This window comes from Balaenoptera physalus, assembly GCF_965194825.1.
Source record: "Balaenoptera physalus genome assembly, chromosome: 9".
Lineage (NCBI taxonomy): Eukaryota > Metazoa > Chordata > Mammalia > Artiodactyla > Balaenopteridae > Balaenoptera > Balaenoptera physalus.
In genome coordinates, this window is record NC_138888.1 from 40,274,450 (window position 1) to 40,292,992 (window position 18,543).

The 18,543-nt window shown below is 39.0% G+C and overlaps 1 pseudogene across 1 annotated transcript; it reads left to right on the top strand.

The window, feature by feature from the left end:
- Positions 1 to 1,832: 1,832 nt before the first annotated feature.
- On the top strand, positions 1,833 to 9,181 carry LOC309667432 (large ribosomal subunit protein P1 pseudogene; annotated as a pseudogene). Its single transcript has one exon. The product of its transcript is annotated as a large ribosomal subunit protein P1 pseudogene (transcript).
- The last annotated feature ends 9,362 nt before the right edge of the window (positions 9,182 to 18,543 follow it).

An 18,543-nucleotide genomic window follows, 5' to 3' on the forward strand; every position in this document is an offset into this window, starting at 1 on the left:
CTACAGATCCAATGCAATCCCTATCAAACTACCACTGGCATTTTTCACAGAATTAGAACAAAAAGTCTCACAATTTGTATGGAAACAAAAAAGACCCCGAATGGCACAAGCAATCTTGAGAAAGAAAAATGAAGCTGGAGGAATCAGGCTCCCTGACTTCAGACTATACTACAAAGCTACAGTAATCAAGACAGTATGGTACTGGCACAAAAACAGAAATATAGATCAATGGAACAGGATAGAAAGCCCAGAGATAAACCCACGCACATATGGTCACCTTATCTTTGATAAAGGAGGCAAGAATATACAGTGGAGAAAAGACAGCCTCTTCAATAAGTGGTGCTGGGAAAACTGGACAGCTACATGTAAAAGATTGAAATTAGAACACTCCCTAACACCAGACACAAAAATAAACTCAAAATGGATTAAAGACCTAAATGTAAGGCTAGACATTATAAAACTCTTAGAGGAAAACATAGGCAGAACACTCTATGACATAAATCACAGTAAAAGCCTTTTTGACCCACATCCTCGAGAAATGGAAATAAAAACAAAAATAAACAAATGGGACCTAATGAAACTTAAAAGCTTTTGCACAGCAAAGGAAACCATAAACAAGGTGAAAAGACAACCCTCAGAATGGGAGAAAATATTTGCAAATGAAGCAACTGACAAAGGATTATTCTTCAAAATTTACAAGCAGCTCATGCAGCTCAATATCCAAAAGACAAACAACCCAATCCAAAAGTGGGTGGAAGACCTAAATAGACATTTCTCCAAAGAAGATATAAAGATTGCCAACGAACACATGAAAGAATGCTCAACATCATTTATCATTAGAGAAATGCAAATCAAAACTACAATGAGATATCGTCTCACACTGTTCAGAATGGCCATCATCAAAAAATCTACAAACAATAATTGCTGGAGAGGGTGTGGAGAAAAGTGAACCCTCTTGCACTGTTGGTGGGAATGTAAATTGATACAGCCACTATGGAAAACAGTATGGAGGTTCTTTAAAAAACTAAAAATAGAACTGCCATACGACCCAGCAATCCCATACTGGGCATATACCCTGAGAAAACCATAATTCAAAAAGAGTCATGTACCAAAATGTTCATTGCAGCCCTATTTACAATAGCCAGGACATGGAAGCAACCTAAGTGTCCATCAACAGATGAATGGATAAAGAAGATGTGGCACATATATACAATGGAATATTTCTCAGCCATGAAAAGAAACGAAATTGAGTCATTTGTAGTGAGGTGGATGGACCTAGAGTCTGTCATACCGAGTGAAGTAAGTCAGAAAGAGAAAAACAAATACCGTATGCTAACACATATATATGGAATCTAAAAAACAAACAACAAAAAATGGTCATGAAGAACCTAGGGGCAAGATGGGAATAAAGACGCAGACCTACTAGAGAATGGACTTGAGGATACGGCGAGGGGGAAGGGTATGCTGGGACAAAGTGAGAGCGTGGCATGGACATACATACACTACCAAATGTAAAATAGATAGCTAGTGGGAAGCAGCCGCATAGCACAGGGAGATCAGCTCGGTGCTTTGTGACCACCTAGAGGGGTGGGATAGGGAATATGGGAGGGAGGGAGACGCAAGAAGGAAGAGATATGGGGATATATGTATATGTATAACTGATTCACTTTGTTATAAAGCAGAAACAAACACACCATTGTAAAACAATTGTACTCCGATAAAGATGTTAAAAATATATATATATATCATTTATAATTATACATATATAATTATGTCCTAATTTTTGACAATAATTAAAAACTAATGGTAGCTTTTATTATAAATAGCAAATGTGAAAAAACAGATTGAAATTAGACAAAGTTTAATAAATACATTTAAACTGAAATTATTGAGGAAGGAACTGTTTTATACATGTAAATTTTCCAGGAAGTTTAGATTAGCCATTTTAACTGATGCCATGTGTTTTCCAAAGATCCTGGATACTCTTCCTTGGGAGCCATTTGCCACCTGGGCTCTGCCGGTTATAATTGTAAGAATGGATCTTCCAAATGCCTGTTCCTTCAGGAGCAACCAGTTGAGGCCCAGATAGACATTTTCCCAGCCAGAGAGAGAAAGTGGTCTTCCTTCCAATTTTTGGTGGCACTGCTTTTCTTTGCTGACAGGTGTTGCTTGTTGTTTATCGTCCCTACACTTGCCCTCTGCTCAGCCCTACCCCCTCCTTCTGACAACCATCACCTACTTTCTCTGCTTTGCCTTTTCCCTTTGTTCTGTCTTCAATTGTTTCTCCTGCTTTTCTTGGCTTTCACCCCACAAATGTAATATTTTCTGAACTTCACCAGCTTGCCATAGCAAATCTTTCTTTTTTATTGATGAAGCAGATGAGAAGATATCCTTGTTTGAGCTTCCATTCTTTGCAGACACTTTCATTGTTTTCGGGATTTAAGGGAAGTTTCTTGCTCTCAAAGGTTTTTGTTGTATCTTCATTTGAGATCAGAGCTATTCTGACATGATGAGTTTGGGTTGTATCCACTTGGCTAAACTAGAACTACATTTCCCAGAATTTCCTTTCCTGCAGATTCTTGGTTAGCATAGTCTACAGGAAGCATTTGCACAGGAAGCCAGAAGTGAAAGATGGACCTTAGTCCTTTACATTCGGGAGGTCAGTGCTGGACCTCCGGCACTGTTGTCTTATCTGCTGGTTTGTGCGTTGGCAGAAAGCAGCAACTGGGCTGACAGCATCTGCAGCTTCTGCTAAAGCTTCTCTGAATCCTAGGCCAGGTGCAGTGAAGGGAACTAGCTTCTCCTGCAGGACGCCCCACTCATGGAAGCTGGGAGCTTGGAGGTAGTGGCAGGATGAACTATGTACCTTCACTGTCCTAACTCAGGGCTCTATCAGCTTCTCAGCCATATGTCAGGGACCTTGATCACCACCCATTTCCCTCTGTCCATTACACTGATGGTATCATACCAATTGGATTAACTGAGCAGGAAATAGTGATGACCCCAGACACATGAGTGTGACAACTGTGTGCCAGCCGGTGAGAAATAAATCCTACAGAAATTCAGTGAAATTTCTGGAAGTTAGTCTTCCAAAATGAATTACAAGTTGCTGTGTCTGGCTCTCCCTACCATTAAGAAAGAGACATAATGCCACTAGACATCTCTGGATTTTGAAGGCAAAATACTTGGCATTTGAAGGTGCCACTCCAACCCATTTACAGAGCAACCCAAAAAGCTGCCAGTTTTAAGGGGGCCCAGAACAGAAGAAGGCTTTGCAGCAGTCCCAGGCTACCATGTAAGCCGCAATGCCATTTGGACTGTATGGCCCTAGAGATCTGAAAGTGGTAGGAAGGGATGTAGTATGTGGCTTTTGACAGTCCCCTTCAGGTGAATTACAGCACAAAGTATTCAGATTTTGTGAAAAAAAAAAAAGAAAAAAAGAAAAAAAAGAAGCTATGCCTTCTTCAGTAGAAAGTTACTACCATTATCCTTTTGAAAAACAGATTCTCACTTGTCACTGAACCTTAATAGAGGCTGAACCCTTGAACATGGGCCACCAGATTACTATGCGACATGAGTGTTTATCTTGGCTTTTATGTCCTACTAAGCCCTAAAGATAGGCACACACAGCAGTACTCCATCATTATATGAAAGTGGTATACAAGATGCAACTTGATCAGGTCCTGAAAATACAAAGAAGGTGCATGAGTAAGTGGCACAGACGCTCATGACCAATATTTCTGTCACAAAGCCTCCTCCTTCTCCACCTTAAGGGGAGTTTCCTATGATTAGCTAATTGGGGAAGTAAGAGTTGGGGCTTGGGTTGAAGGTGGTTCTGCATGATAGGCAGGCTGTACCTGACAAGCAGACAACTACAGCAGCTCCAATCTGAGGTACCTTGAAAGATAGTGGTGAAGAAAATCCTCTCAGTGCACAGAACTTGGATTAATACAGCTGGCTGTTCATTCTACCTGGAAAGGAAGATTGCCAGAAATGTGCATCCGTACTACCTCAGCAGCAGCAGCTAAGGATTTGGCTGAATTGTCAGGCAGTTGGAAAGAACATAACTGAAAATTTGGTAATACGGAGACCTCTATGAATGTGTACAAGATGTGAAGCTATGTAACTACATGGTCACCAAAGAGAAACCTCAGTGGAGGAGGATATTAATAAGTGGTGTATAAGATGACCCATTGTATGTACAATAGTCAGCCTCTTTCCTCAATCATCCCTGCACTTGACCAATAGGCTCCTGAAAAATTACTAATGGCAGCAAGGATGGAAGTTATATATAGCCACAGCAGCATGGATTTCCCTCACTTATGGTGATCTGATTACAGCCATTGAATGCCCAATTTGACAGCAGCACAGACCAACATGGAGTCTCCAATATGGCACCATTCATTTGGGGGTGGGAGGGGAGGGAACAGAGTCAGCCAGGCTTGCAGGATCTTAGTTCCCCGACCAGGGATCAAACCGGGCCCCAGCAGTGGAATCACAGAGTCCTAACCACTGGACGGCCAGGAAATTCCCTAGTGATAGATTAACTGCATAAAACCACCTCTGTCATGGAAGGTATAGTGCTTTGTTCTCACTGGAGTGAACACTTGTACTGTATATAAATTTGTTTCCTTCCCCACAATTCTTATGCCAAAACTATCATCTTCTAACATACAAAATATCTTCTTCTCAGCATTGTTCTAACCAAGAAACTCATTTTACAGCCTATGAAATCTGTTGATGGGTTTATGACCATTGAATTCACTGGTTTTTCCATCTTCCCTGTCATCGTGAAATGGAAGGCTGAACAAATAGTGGAATAGACTTTTGAAGACTTAATTATGGTACCAGCTAGGTGGCCACACCTTGCAGAACTGCCGTGATCTCTGGAATGGGGTACATACCCTCATTCAGAGACAGGTATATGATACTGTTCCTCCTCTAGGCAGGATTTAGGGCTCTGGGACTCAAGCAGTATACAAGGAAGTGGCTGCTCTAATGTTTACCACTAGTGATCACTAATGAAATGTTTGCTTCCTGTTCTTGTACTCTGAGCTCTGTTGGTCTAGGGGAAGTTACCAAGGGGGGAAGGCTTCTACCAGTGGGACACAGCAGTAGTTCCATTAAACTGGAAATGAGACTGTCACCACACCTCTTTTATACTTCTTAAATCAAAGAATCAACAGGTAACAGATAACATGACTGATCCTAAAATCAAGGGGAAATTGAGTTACTACTATGCAGTGCGGGGAGAGAATAGTATGTCTGGGGTGTAGATTTCCTGAGATGACTCCTTTTACCTCCAAGGAGATAAAAAATAAATAAAATTAAAAAAACCAATAGTCCAATACAAGCAGGACTGACTGCATAGGGCATAGAACCTTTGGGAATGAATACTAGTTAACATTATAGCTCAATATTTAAGTCACTTTATATCAAAGAGGAAATGTGATTCAGTTAGAAGAGAAATGAAAATCATTGCGAGATAAAGGATTTTGTATCTTTGTAGGGGGGATGTTAGTGTGTTTCCAGTTGTATAAAGGATAGTTGTTTTATGTTAGGTGGAAGTAAGTTTTTCCTATTGTCTTTACTTGGAAGTTAAGTGTGGTTTAAAAAGGTGTATTTGGTTGCCAAGTTAACCAAGGTTAAACTATGGTGGATTCGTATTATGCCAATTTAATTAAGCTGAAACTTCAGTACTTAGAACTCCCTTCCCTGCATAGTTCATAGTTAACATGGGTCACAAGGAATATCTTGCACAAGATTTGGAAGGTGGAAATGAAAGAGCAAACATATTCCTCAAGCAGTTGGTGCAAGGAACAAGGCACTGCTGCATCTCATACACATCACCGCTTATCCACTGATTTGCACCATTGGCAGGAGGCTGCATGGGCGGGCCCTCAACATTTCCAGCTCCTGCTGGATCTTCTGATTCAGCTTCTCTCACTTCTGAGCCAAGTGCATGTTTAGCTCCCAGGAGAAGGGCTTTGGTTTCTCTTGCAAAATGGTCCCCTCCTAGAAGCTGGAAGTTTGGAGGCCAAGAGACACTGACAGGAGTTCCCGTCCTTGTGGTTTCTGGCTTAGCTTCACAAGCTCTGGCTTTTCCTTGCTTTTCCCACTTCACGTTCATCCACCCCTCCCGACTGCTTGCCATATGAACTTCAGACTCCAGTGCCAGACACAGAAACAACAGCTCCCACAATTATTTTATAAGATCAAATCCCTACAATAAATCTTTTATTTTATATGTTTAATTTTCTAGCGTCCCAACTTCTCTGATTGATACTCCTGAATGCCAAAAGCCTGGTTGCCAGATAATCAGAGTGTTTCCTTATATGTACAGCACTCTGAAAGGCTTTAGAAAAGATGGGAGAGTTTTTTTCTTTTTTTGGCCGCCCTGCACAGCTTGTGGGATCTCAGTTCCCCAACCAGGGATTGAACCCCGGTCCACAGCAGTGATACCAGGGGGCAAAGTGGGAGAGGGATAAATTGGGAGATTGGAATTGACATATACACACTACTATATATAAAATAGATAACTAATAAGGTCCTACTGTACAGCACAGGGAACTTTGCTCAATATTCTGTAATGGCCTATATGGGAAAAGAATCTAAAAAAGAGTAGATATATGTATATGTGTAATGGATTCACTTTGCTGTACAGCAGAAAGTAACCCAACATTGTAAATCAACTACCATATACTCTAATAAAAAAAAAAGTTCATCATCCCTAAAAAATATGGATAATTAGTTCATCTGTATACTTTTATTCTGGTATTATCCTTTGGTTATTTTATTAATATGCTTTAAATATCCACCTAAAATCTACATCTCTTAAAGGCCAGAAATGTATTTTATTCTTTTAAAAAATCCACTAAGATAAATAAATATTTGGGTACATAATAAAAAAAGAAAAGAAAAGATGGGGGAAAATGGGAGACAAGGTCCTTGGTTTCAAAGATTCGAGAAATTAAAGACAAACTTTTCACAATGATTCCTGATTTTGAACTATGTCAAATAACAATAATCTCTTGCAGTAATTTTAATGCCATTTTCTTAGTTGAAGGAGGTGGGCTGGATCTGCAAGTGACCCAAGAATATGCCCAGGAAATTACTTTTTAAAAAATATTCACCACCTGGGACTTCCCTGGTGGTCCAGTAGTTAAGACTCTGTGCTTCCACTGCAGGGGGCATGGGGCACAGGTTCAATCCCTGGTCAGAGAACTAAGATCCTGCATGACACGTGGGCAAAAAAAAAATGAAGAATATTCACCATCTGAGATTACATTGTCATTATATGCCTTTTCTCTTTAAAAATTAAGTGCAGAAAAATAAAATCAAGCAGTTTTAGGAAGCTAGTAGTTTGATTTACAATGATGGAGCACTTTCACCCCATAATATACCTTTAAGCCTATTCCAGAAAAGGAACACTTAAGAGTAATCAAAGATTGTTTGAAAATTAAACCTCAAGCTCTGTTCAGGCTAATAAAGACAAGATGGCAAGAATTAGGCAACAGTTCTACAGGAAGGAGAGTATTTCTCCACTGAAAGATGGATCTCCGTGTCTGGGATGCCAGGCTTATTTTCACATGTGGTTGGACAACACTTCCCAAACTGTCTCAGCATACACTATTGACTGTCTTGGTGGTTACGTTTCATCCAAAGAAAACTGCATCAAAGACCATCTGTCTTATTTGATAATTCTGCATGTCTTTTAGCAAATTGTCATTTTTATTTCTTAAAAGAAAAATCCAAGTGAATTCTGTGTACAAGCTTATCATCTGGTGTACAGATCTGCTAAACCTGAATTTAACTAAAATTTAGCATGTATTCCCTTTAATATAATGTGAATCTGCACCAAAAATAAATTAAGGTAGATCAACATCCCAATTCAGATTTTTCACTAAAAGCAAAGACTTAAAGGTTTTAGATGACTGTAAAATCATCATAATGGTGCAAAGTACCACAAGTTTTAGTTCTTGAAGGCAAAAGCAAAATTGATAAAGATTTACCCCTCATATTTTTATTTTTCTTCTTTCTAGGAATGAAATTTTATACTCAGTAGGTTTTATATTTCTGGTTATTACAATCAACTTCTCTCTGCTTTCAAGGCTTATTTGAATAACTTGAAATTATCCAAAGATGCTGTGTTCATGTGTGCGCGATGACGGTCATGGTTACTGATACTTCTGCCACAGGTTCTATATGTCAAAATTATGGTATGGCTGGCAGCTTACAGTGAAATACAAATTCCCTGCTGTTCCAGAGGCCATTCTCCTAAGGAACATGCATTACTATCAAGGAGGTTGTCTTAGTCTGTTCTGACTGCTGTAACAGGATACCATAGACTACCCTTTCCTCAGCTGCTAAGGCTCTCTGTTCCTCCGAGGAAGCTAAGGCCACGTTGGGGTGAGGCCCTCACTTCATCCGGCGACTAGCACTGCACCCGGCAGCCCTTGACTAGCCCTCACCCGCACCATGGCCTCCGTCTCCGAGCTCACCTGCATCTACTCGGCCCTCATCCTGCACGACGATGAGGTGACGGTCACAGAGGATAAGATCAATGCCCTCATTAAAGCAGCCGGTATAAACGCTGAACCTTTCTGGCCAGGCTTGTTTGCAAAGGCTCTGGCCAATGTCAACATCGGGAGCCCCATCTGCAACGTGGGGACTGGTGGACCTGCCCCCAGCTGGTGCTGCACCAGCAGGAGGTCCTGCCCCCTTCACCACTGCTGCCCCAGCTAAAAATGATAAGGAGAGATCCATACGTGAAATGTGAAGTTTTAAAACCACCTTTTGGAAAAGAGAAAAATGAATTGAAAGAAGTCAAAATATTTATGCAGCAAGACAACTTACAAATTCAAATAAAATGTGTCAAATCCTTAAAAGAAAAAAGAAAAAAAAAAAGAATACCACAGACTGGGGGGCTTATAAGCAACAGAAATTTATTTCTTATAGTTCTGGAGGCTGAGAAGTCCACGACCAAGTCACCAGTAGATTCAGGCGAGGACTCGCCTCCGTGTTCATAGACAGCTGCATTATTGCTGTGTTCTCACATGACAGAAGTAGGGGAAGGGAGCTCTCTAGGGTATCTTTTCTACGGGCCCTTATCCCATTCATGAGGGCGCCACCTTCATTACCTAATCACCTCCCAGTAGCCCCACCTCCTAATACCATCACACTCAGGGTTAGGCTTCAGCATGTGAATTTGGGGGGCATGCAAACTAACCTGTGCTATAGAGCACAGGTAGATTAAAAGAAGAAGAAGCTGGAGTTACATTGCGCCTGAGGCCCAGGAAAGAGAAAGGAAAGTTTAATGGCATAGACTTCAACTTACCTCTTGTTTTTCCCAGCTGAAGGTCACGATCACATATCACTGTACAGCTTCCCAATAACACTCTCCCACTAAGTATATAAACATTACGTGAGTCTATTCCTGAAAATACTCAGAGGAATACACTTCTCAATCTCCCACACATTCAATTACTTTCTGATTGTTTATGAGAAGCTTTTTCCAAACCAAGGGTTCCCACATGTTCCCTATAAGACTTCTCTCTGTTCAGCAAGAACTTAAAAAGTATAGACTCCCTAAATAAAGTCTTAAATAAGGTGATTCTTCCTGTGTTCGGTATTCTTGTGTCATTATTGTAACTATATAGCAAATTTGAGTTTATAAATTACTTGTATGTATGTTATCTTCTTTGGTATTTTCAAGGATCCTTTAGTCAAAGTAGATTTATATTTTCCCTATTTCTAAACGCAAAAACAAACTAGCTATAGCTAAAGTCACAATTGAAACAGAGCCAGATGCTCTAATTCCTATTCCAGTGTTCTTCCTGATACCATGCTGCTTTTAATAGGAGAATCCTCTTAAACTATCTTCCATAAATGACAATCAAACTGAAGTTTTCACAGGCACAAGACAGATACTGACCACAGTGCGAATCTGCAGCACTAGGAAAATTTTCACAACCTGTTCAAACTCCGGACCTCTAAACATTTCACAAATAGTAAATTCAGAAGACTCCTCTGAGACAGGAATTTCACCTAATTTCTATCTTGTGGGAAAAAATAAGCCAAAGCTTAAAATGGTGTAATAAGTTCCAGGAAATCAAATTGTAAAGAAATAAACCCAATAATTCTTCACCCAGGACTGACACTAGTTCAGGGTTAATCAATATATTGTCTGTGAGGGACTCCCCTGGCGGTCCGGTGGTTAAGACTGCATGCTTCCACTGCAGGGGGCACAGGTACCATCTCTGGTCGGGGAACTAAGATCCTGCAAGCTGCATGGTGCGGCAAAAAAAAAAAAAAAAGATACTGTCTGTGAGCTACCTGTATCAGAAATACCTGGGATGTGTGTGAAGATAACCAGCTCCTGGGCCCCAACACAGATCTATTGAATCAGCATAGGGGACTTGGAATCTACGTGTTCATACACTTCTCAAGCTATTCGTACGTACACTACTGTTTGAGAATCACTTCACCAACAAAGTTTTGTTCCCATGGGACAAAAAAGAAGCTCTAAAGTAATACTAAGACTATGAGAGATTCAGAGATCTGTCCAGAAATCCATTCACTATTAGGATGCAATGTGAACTATACATACCTAAAGTGAGGTCAATTAGAAACAAAGGAGTGAGTTTATGTCACTGAATAAGTGTGTTCACATGATACCACCTGATTTAGTAGTATCTTGTTTTATTCATCTATGCAAATAATACTTGAGTGTTCATGAAATGTGAGTGTTAACTCAATGACAGTAATAAATGTGTTGATATAAGCAACTAGAGGGTAATGAAAGAAAGGATTATAGGAAAAAACCCATGAATATCATTTCTCATCCTTGAGAATGTTGTTGTCTGCATTTCAATTAACAGCAGTTACTCAAGCAGAGAAATAATAGTATTGGCTCTCAAAGCTGGCAGCAGTTTGAATAACTCAGCATATTTTATGATAAATGGGTCATACTGTCTACAAAGCTCTTACTTTGACTGGGAATCCGGCAGCAGGAGCCGTCTCAACCCGCCTGGTCCTGTACATCTTTGTCCCGATGATTAGATAATTAGCAAGAATATTGCAACCGTGTGAGAACTACAGTTTCACCAGCTGATCTTAGCAGAGAAAAACATATATTATTACCTCTCTTTTAATAGCGGCTGTGATTAACCTTAATAAAATATATGGCTAGTAATTTCAACAGCACATGAATCCCTGAAATTATTTCTTGCTAGGAATAAAAGGATTTTAGATTAAGAGCTCTTAATTTAAACTTGTAATTTGGGTTTAAACTATTCATTATAAAAATCAAGCCAAAGCTGAGAGAAATTATCAAGGGTCTGGGGAAAACAGATCCCTCTTTCATGATCAAACTCTTTTTTTTTTTTTTTTCCCCTCAAGTGAAAAACCAAGTGAGTTCCTACTCTTTCCCTTTTTACTTTCTACCTCGAGATCTAGGAAAACAAACACCTCTATCTTGCCCCTGACAGTAATTTTGAAAAGCAGCTGTGTTTTGTGAGATATATTTTGAGCAGTCAGAAAGTACTTTTGGAAGTTGAAAAATTCCTTTTGAAAAACGTAAAATTATTTTCCTTTTTTTTTTCCCACTCTATGCCACTACATTAAATTGTGAAGAGTCAAGTTACTCTTTTAAAAGTGTCTGTGTTACCTGAACTCTATCTATGTTTCTTTTTACTGAACACCAAGGATCGAAGCTAGTAAACCCTTTCTCTATGGAACAAGTCCTCTGGTTTATTGTCGTCTCTAGAAGCCCAGCTGCTGCCACAGAAAGGAGAGGACACTGGAGTTCGCTTTGATTTTTGACTCCTACTAATCTGATGAGTTGGCTTGCTACCCAAGGAATAGACATCCGTTATTCCAGCAGTTTATGTGAGGAGAAACTGGCACATGCTATTACAATCTTCAGTTACAAAAGTGCTAGGAAGATCACCTCCTCTGCAGCAAGTCACTCTACGTATCTGTCCTCTTCTGAAGCATGAGAGAACCTGTTAGGATACGATACAAATCCATGGGGGAGAGAGATCTTAGATCCCATAACCTGAATTCTTCTACAGTGTTGCATTGTGAAATATACAGTAATGAATGTGTTTCCTGTTAAACCAACCTTATCTTTTTCTTTTTATTACTTACATTTTATGGTAACATCATAAGCATCTCTAGAGAAAAGAAAAAAAGTTGCAGTGGATATAAATGGAAGCTGGCATCAGCTCAGGTTTTTACAAAAGCACATGAACTACCTGGATAATCTGATAAATCAAGAAAACCCTGTTTGTTGGGTATTTCAAACAAGGGCTTTAACAAAAAATCCTCTGATATGCAGCTGCTTTTTGACAACAGCCATGAATCACTGATAGAAAAGCATGAGACATAGTCGGCAGGCTTAATTATATGTCATTACCCCAAATAATGGCAACATTTTAGGTATGAATTAAACCTTTAGTGGTGGAGACTTGCATCATTCTGGAATGTTAGTCAATCCAATGATTTTAAAAATCCGTAGGCAAAACATGCCGGGCTTGTCCATTTAGGAGGAGTTGCAAGTTTCTTTGTATTCACTTTTTAAGGCTTTTGAGGGAAAGAAAGAGTAATTCTTTTTTGAACGCAGAAGAAAAGCTTTTTTAAAGGTAGGAGACAATATTTATAATGAGAGAGAATAAAGATATCACCAGCATTGGCTCAGAGCCATGTAATCAAAGCCTGGAATGAGAACTAAGGAGCCATTTAATCCAACCGCCTGACTGCAGTCAGGACTTTCTCCAGGTATTTTTCTAAGGTAGGACTCAGTTCACTCCCTGGTGTTAGGACCCCAGTTGCTCACCTTCCCCCCAGGATTTCTGCTTTGATGCCATGGCATAATGCACCTGTGAAGGAAAACTGGTCCAGCTCCGAGAAAGCTGGTACCAAACTTCTCTTCCCTTTCTTCCCCAGCATAGTTCAATCACAAGAGGAAAAAAAAACCTAGTGCTAATGACATGTAAAGATATTGACAGCTTTAGAGAGTTGTTGATTGTGGAAATATATCTGGCTGCAAAACTTATGAGGGACCAGGTACTACTCAGTCCTCACCAGAAATCACAAATGGGTAGCTTCACAAACCAGACTTGACCCCAGCAAACACCTTTGGTTTGACCCACTTCGGGTTTTTATTTTAATTTTATTTTTTAATCCGAATTTCAAATAAAAATTCAGATTTACAGGCTTCACATTTCAGGTTTCAGTTTCCTGAGCCAGCATTTCTTCAGGGCCCCAAACCCAGATGCTGAGTGATCTCCATCCAACTCTGTAAGATGGGGCAGGAGGTCTCCAGTTTGCCACCATCTTGGACCCAGCCCCACTTAGAGCACTGACATTACTCAGCAAGCTTCAGTAATTTGTAAGTAATTTGTATGAGGACCGATTGATAACATCTTAAGTAGATTTTTCTTTTATTTTAATCATTCATGTTTCTTGAAAAATAGATTTTACAATATCTCATAAATTTATTCCTGTTTTCTCACAGTCCTCAGACATAGAAAGTTCTCATCTGACATTACATAACTTTCTTCAGTAGACTTGATATTTTCTGTCTCTTGAGATGTGGAAAATGACTACCCATTACCAAAATATTTCATTTTTCGTAAATCCAAAAAACTTTTATTGAGTCAGTTTTAAGTCAAGACACATCCTCTTCTGAGACCTGCTATTTTCTCAACATAAGCCAGGCTAATCCCTTGCTGTGGGAAAAGAGCCAATGAGAATTGAAAGAATTTAGGAACATCAGGAGTAACCCACTTTCCTGCTCAACTACCGCCAGGCCTCCCTAGTCTGTCCCATCCCTCCCAGGTCTGGTATAAAAAGAGAAAACATATGGACAGAACTATAACTTCATCATCACCGAGACACACTGAATGTCTCCCTAAAGCTCAAATGAAACTGCTTTCCTCACCCCCAGCTCCCACTTTTCTGTCATTGGGGAAAATATGGAACATGGAATCCTTAAGTCATTCTGTCTAAATGGGATACATCTGGACTCAGCACAGAATTGTTTCATTATATTTATATTACAGTAACGTTGAAATTGGCAGGAAGGAAGGGACAGGGCAATAGATGAGTTGTCCTCAGGTCTCTTTAGTCATGTGAACCAAAGTGTAGCTTTCTCTCCTCGAGCTGAAACAGTGTTGTTATTTTAGCCTTTTCTCCCTGGACTATTTCTTTCTTTTTTTTTTTTTTTTTTTTTTTTTTGGTTTAACATCTTTATTGGAGTATAACTGCTTTACAGTGTTGTGCTAGTTTCTGCTTATAACAAAGTGAATCAGCTGTACATATACATATATCCCCATATCTCCTCCCTCTTGTGTCTCCCTCCAACCCTCCCTATCCCACCCCTCTAGGTGGTCACAAAGCACTGAGCTGATCTCCCTGTGCTATGTGGCTGCTTCCCACTAGCTAGCTATTTTACATTTGGTAGTGTATATATGTCAATGCCACTCTCTCTCTTTGTCCCAGCTTACCCTTTCCCCTTCCCATGTCCTCAAGTTCATTCTCTATGTCTGCATCTTTATTCCTCTCCTGCCTTTAGGTTCATCAGAACCATTTTTTTTTTTTAGATTCCATATATATGTGTTAGCATATGGTATTTGTTTTTCTCTTTCTGACTTACTTCACTCTGTATGACAGACTCCAGGTCCATCCAACTCACTACAAATAACTCAATTTCATTTCTTTTTATGGTCAAGTAATATTCCAGTGTATATATGTGCCACATCTTCTTTATCCATTCATCTGTCAATGGACACATGTTGCTTCCATGTCCTGGCTATTGTAAATAGTGCTGCCATGAACATTGTGGTACACATCTCTTTTTGAATTGTGGTTTTCTCAGGGTATATGCCCAGTAGTGGGATTGCTGGGTCACATGGTAGTTCTATTTGTAGTTTTTTAAGGAACCTCCATACTGTTCTCCATAGTAGCTGTATCAATTTACATTCCCACCAACAGTGCAAGAGGGTTCCCTTTTCTCCACACCCTCTCCAGCATTTATTGTTTGCAGATTTTTTGATGATGTCCATTCTGACTGGTGTGAGGTGGTACGTCATTGTGGTTTTGATTTGCAGCTCGTACAGCTCAATATCAAAAAAAAACCAACCCAATCCAAAAATGGGTGGCAGACCTAAATAGACATTTCTCCAAAGAAGTTATACAGATTGCCAACAAACACATGAAAAGATGTTCAACATCACTAATCATTAGAGGAATGCAAATCCCTGGACTATTTCTTGCCTTTGATTATTCTTATTGGGTTTCTCCAGTCACTCGCAACTTTCACACTGTACTGGTTTTCCTAATGACTAGCGTAAACTTCTTCTGCACCCTTCTAAAAAGGTTTCTTTTCTCTGTTGCAATTATATTAAAGGGAACTGTTTTTTTTATAATATACATGTTCATATATTTTAAAATTACACATACTCATTCATTCATTTCCATATATTTTTAAATTACGTATATTCATTCACGTACTAGTCCTTTCTCCAGTACAAATAACTGCAACTTATATAACTATTTCTGACGAAACAGATTTTCTCATAGTTGAATGTACCTATATTTGTTTTCTCTTTACCTCTCATTCGAGTTCTCTAAATCTCACTTAAGTTGTTAAACCCAAAACTGGGGTATAATAAATGTATAATAAAGGCCTTACCTACACTGAATACAGCCGCCCCTCAGTATCCACAGGGGGTTGGTTCCAGGACTCCTGCAGATACCGAAACCCAAAATGGCTTTTGGATTTTCATAATATAAAATTCCCTTCCTTCTGCCTTGAATATGTAATATGGATTATTATGTCTTAATTACTTGTGCATCTATAAGCTGTCAGTTTGCCTTATATCCCTACCAACTCCTTTTATTAATGTTTCTATGTGTGATTGCTATATTGTGATATAGTTATCTATTTATAGTTTTTGTCCTCACCTCCACTTCCGCCTCCCATTAGATTGAGCTCCCACAAAGTGTGAAGTATATGTCATGTTGATTTGGTATCTCTATTCACAAGTACAATGCTTGGCAAGAGAAAATGCGGTTTAGATAATACAATAAATGGTTAACTGATCTTGTTGGGCTAGGACCTTAGAATTTGACAGAATTGCATCAGATCTAAAGTTGTTTGTGCAAAACAAACAAAACAGACAACAAAAAAGCACGTATAAAACAATTTTTTTTTTTTTTTTTTTTTTTTGCCACACCGCGTGGCATGTGAGATCTTAGTTCCCCGACCAGGGATTGAACCCATGCCCCTGCAGTGAAAGTGTGGAGCCTTAACCACTGGACCGCCAGGGAAGTACCAAAACAATTTTTCTAAAATAGCAGATATAGATAAATAGGTAGGTAGATAGATAGATAGATGAATTATGATATAAATAGGGTAAATTTTGAAAGGACATAAAAATCAAGACACTAGATTTTGTTCCATCTACCATTAGGTTAGTCTAACTCATTAGTTCTTGAGAATTGTTTTCATCCTAAGATACTACCTATGTCTCCCTTTTATTTACCTACAAGAAGAAAAACACAAATGTAATAAGAAGAAAAATTGAGAGTGAAGAGGGACAATAAAGAGAAAAAAAAGGAAATCAGATTGATAATTAGGTTTACAATTCCATTAAGTGTTGGAAAGTGTTTTCATGAGACACCACACATGTGAAAGGCATTTATAATTTTATCTGGGGAGACAGCTATGCAAACAAAAACTGTGAGCATGCCAAGTCTACAGTATTAGTAGACTAAAGCAATCTCTTGAACCAGGATTTTGCTTACACCACCTAAAATATTCCTCTAGCCTTCTTAGCTTGTTGATAACTGTGCCTTGAAGAGTCAACTGCAAATATTCACCAGAGTCTTTTTTTCTTTTTCTTTCATAAAGGAAAACAATTACTTTGTAGAGATACGTTGTGTTGTTGCAAACTCATATCATTTATTGTTTATTGCTTTGTTTTAAGTGATTGCAAATTAATAAACCTTTGTACTACAAGTTTAATCTATTCTGCTAAAATATAATCTTACAAGATAGGTACCTCAAAAGGTGATTCTTTACAAGAGTGTTGACCATATTATTTCTCCAAATAGGGGAGCTTTTTGGAAATATTTAAATTCTGATTTTACTTATAAAATGGAACATTTATTGCACAGTTTTCAAAAACACACATGTGTATGGTAAATTTCGCTTTTTTGTCCCTTTATTTTATCACAGATTAAAGGGCTTGGCAATTTCTAATAAATTCTGAGAGACTGACCTCTATTTTATGACAAGCTTGCAGAGAGCACCAAAAAGTTGATTGGACTTCTAAAACTTACTTATTTTCATATGCTACAATCCCTTTAAATGGAAATATTTACTTTCCTAGACTGGGACTGAAGAACACTGCTTTTTTTTTTTTTTTTTTTTTGGTAAGATGTTTAATCAGGTGGAGACAATCTAAATCAGATGTATGTTAAAGTACAAAATACACTAGGTGGCATTGGAAATAGACCATAGAAGCTGTCTGCTCATAAAATGGTTCTTATATACTCAGGGATGTTAAATCAACTTTAGAACAAAGACATAAAGTGATAGCTCTTTTGTGTTGAGGTTCTCTTTTATTAATTTCCAGATTTATGTAGCGACTGTTGGATATAAATGTCCAATGAAGCTAACAATAAAATAATAACGTTTGAATAAAGAACTAATTCTTTGTAGACCCTTGGCACCTCACTGCATCTCCCCAAACATACCTTTATGAAATCTCCCATTCATAAGCATCAGGGTGTGAACGGCAAGCCGTTAAAAACGATATTATGGGATTCAGGTTGGGCAGTGAAGAGAGGACTTGCAAAGATTAGGTGCTGCTCTGACTCCAACGTTTTAGAAATACTTGCGAAAGATGAGATAAACATAGATATTCTTTAGGTTGGTTAGGTTTCAAGGGGCCACTGAATGTACTTTGATTTTTTTAAACTTAGGAATGACAATGCAATAGTAGTACCCTGTCCTAAAGAGTTTACTTCTCATCTCAATCTGATGAATATGACCAACAGAGGCGGGGGTGGGGTAGGGAGAGAGGCATTAAATCACCTTAGAATGAATAATTTAAAGGTACTTTAGATATACTCCAGAAATTTCATTTGAGGTCTTGCCCACTACAAGCCGTGCTTTATAAAATATTCCTTCGTATCTGCCAAACCTTAGAATAACCCTTGTAGAAACCATAAATATGGTGCAGATAAACAGTGGCCATCTTACATAATGAGGAGTCCTTGCCAAATGGGAGCAGAAGACGAGATGCTTGCCTCCCACTAAGCAACATATTCCAGGCCTCGCAAGCCTGAAATACCATCATTCAGGGAGCGGTTGGCTCCGGACAGAAGCGAAGGTTCCCGCTGGGATACCGCAGGGGAGAGCGTTGCAGCCCTTCACGGCAAAGGGATAGCCATCTATCTGGCTGCCTGGTGCTCATGTCATCTATTAGCATGTGCTAGCACGAAGGGCAAGGAGTCTGCCATCATTTCCGT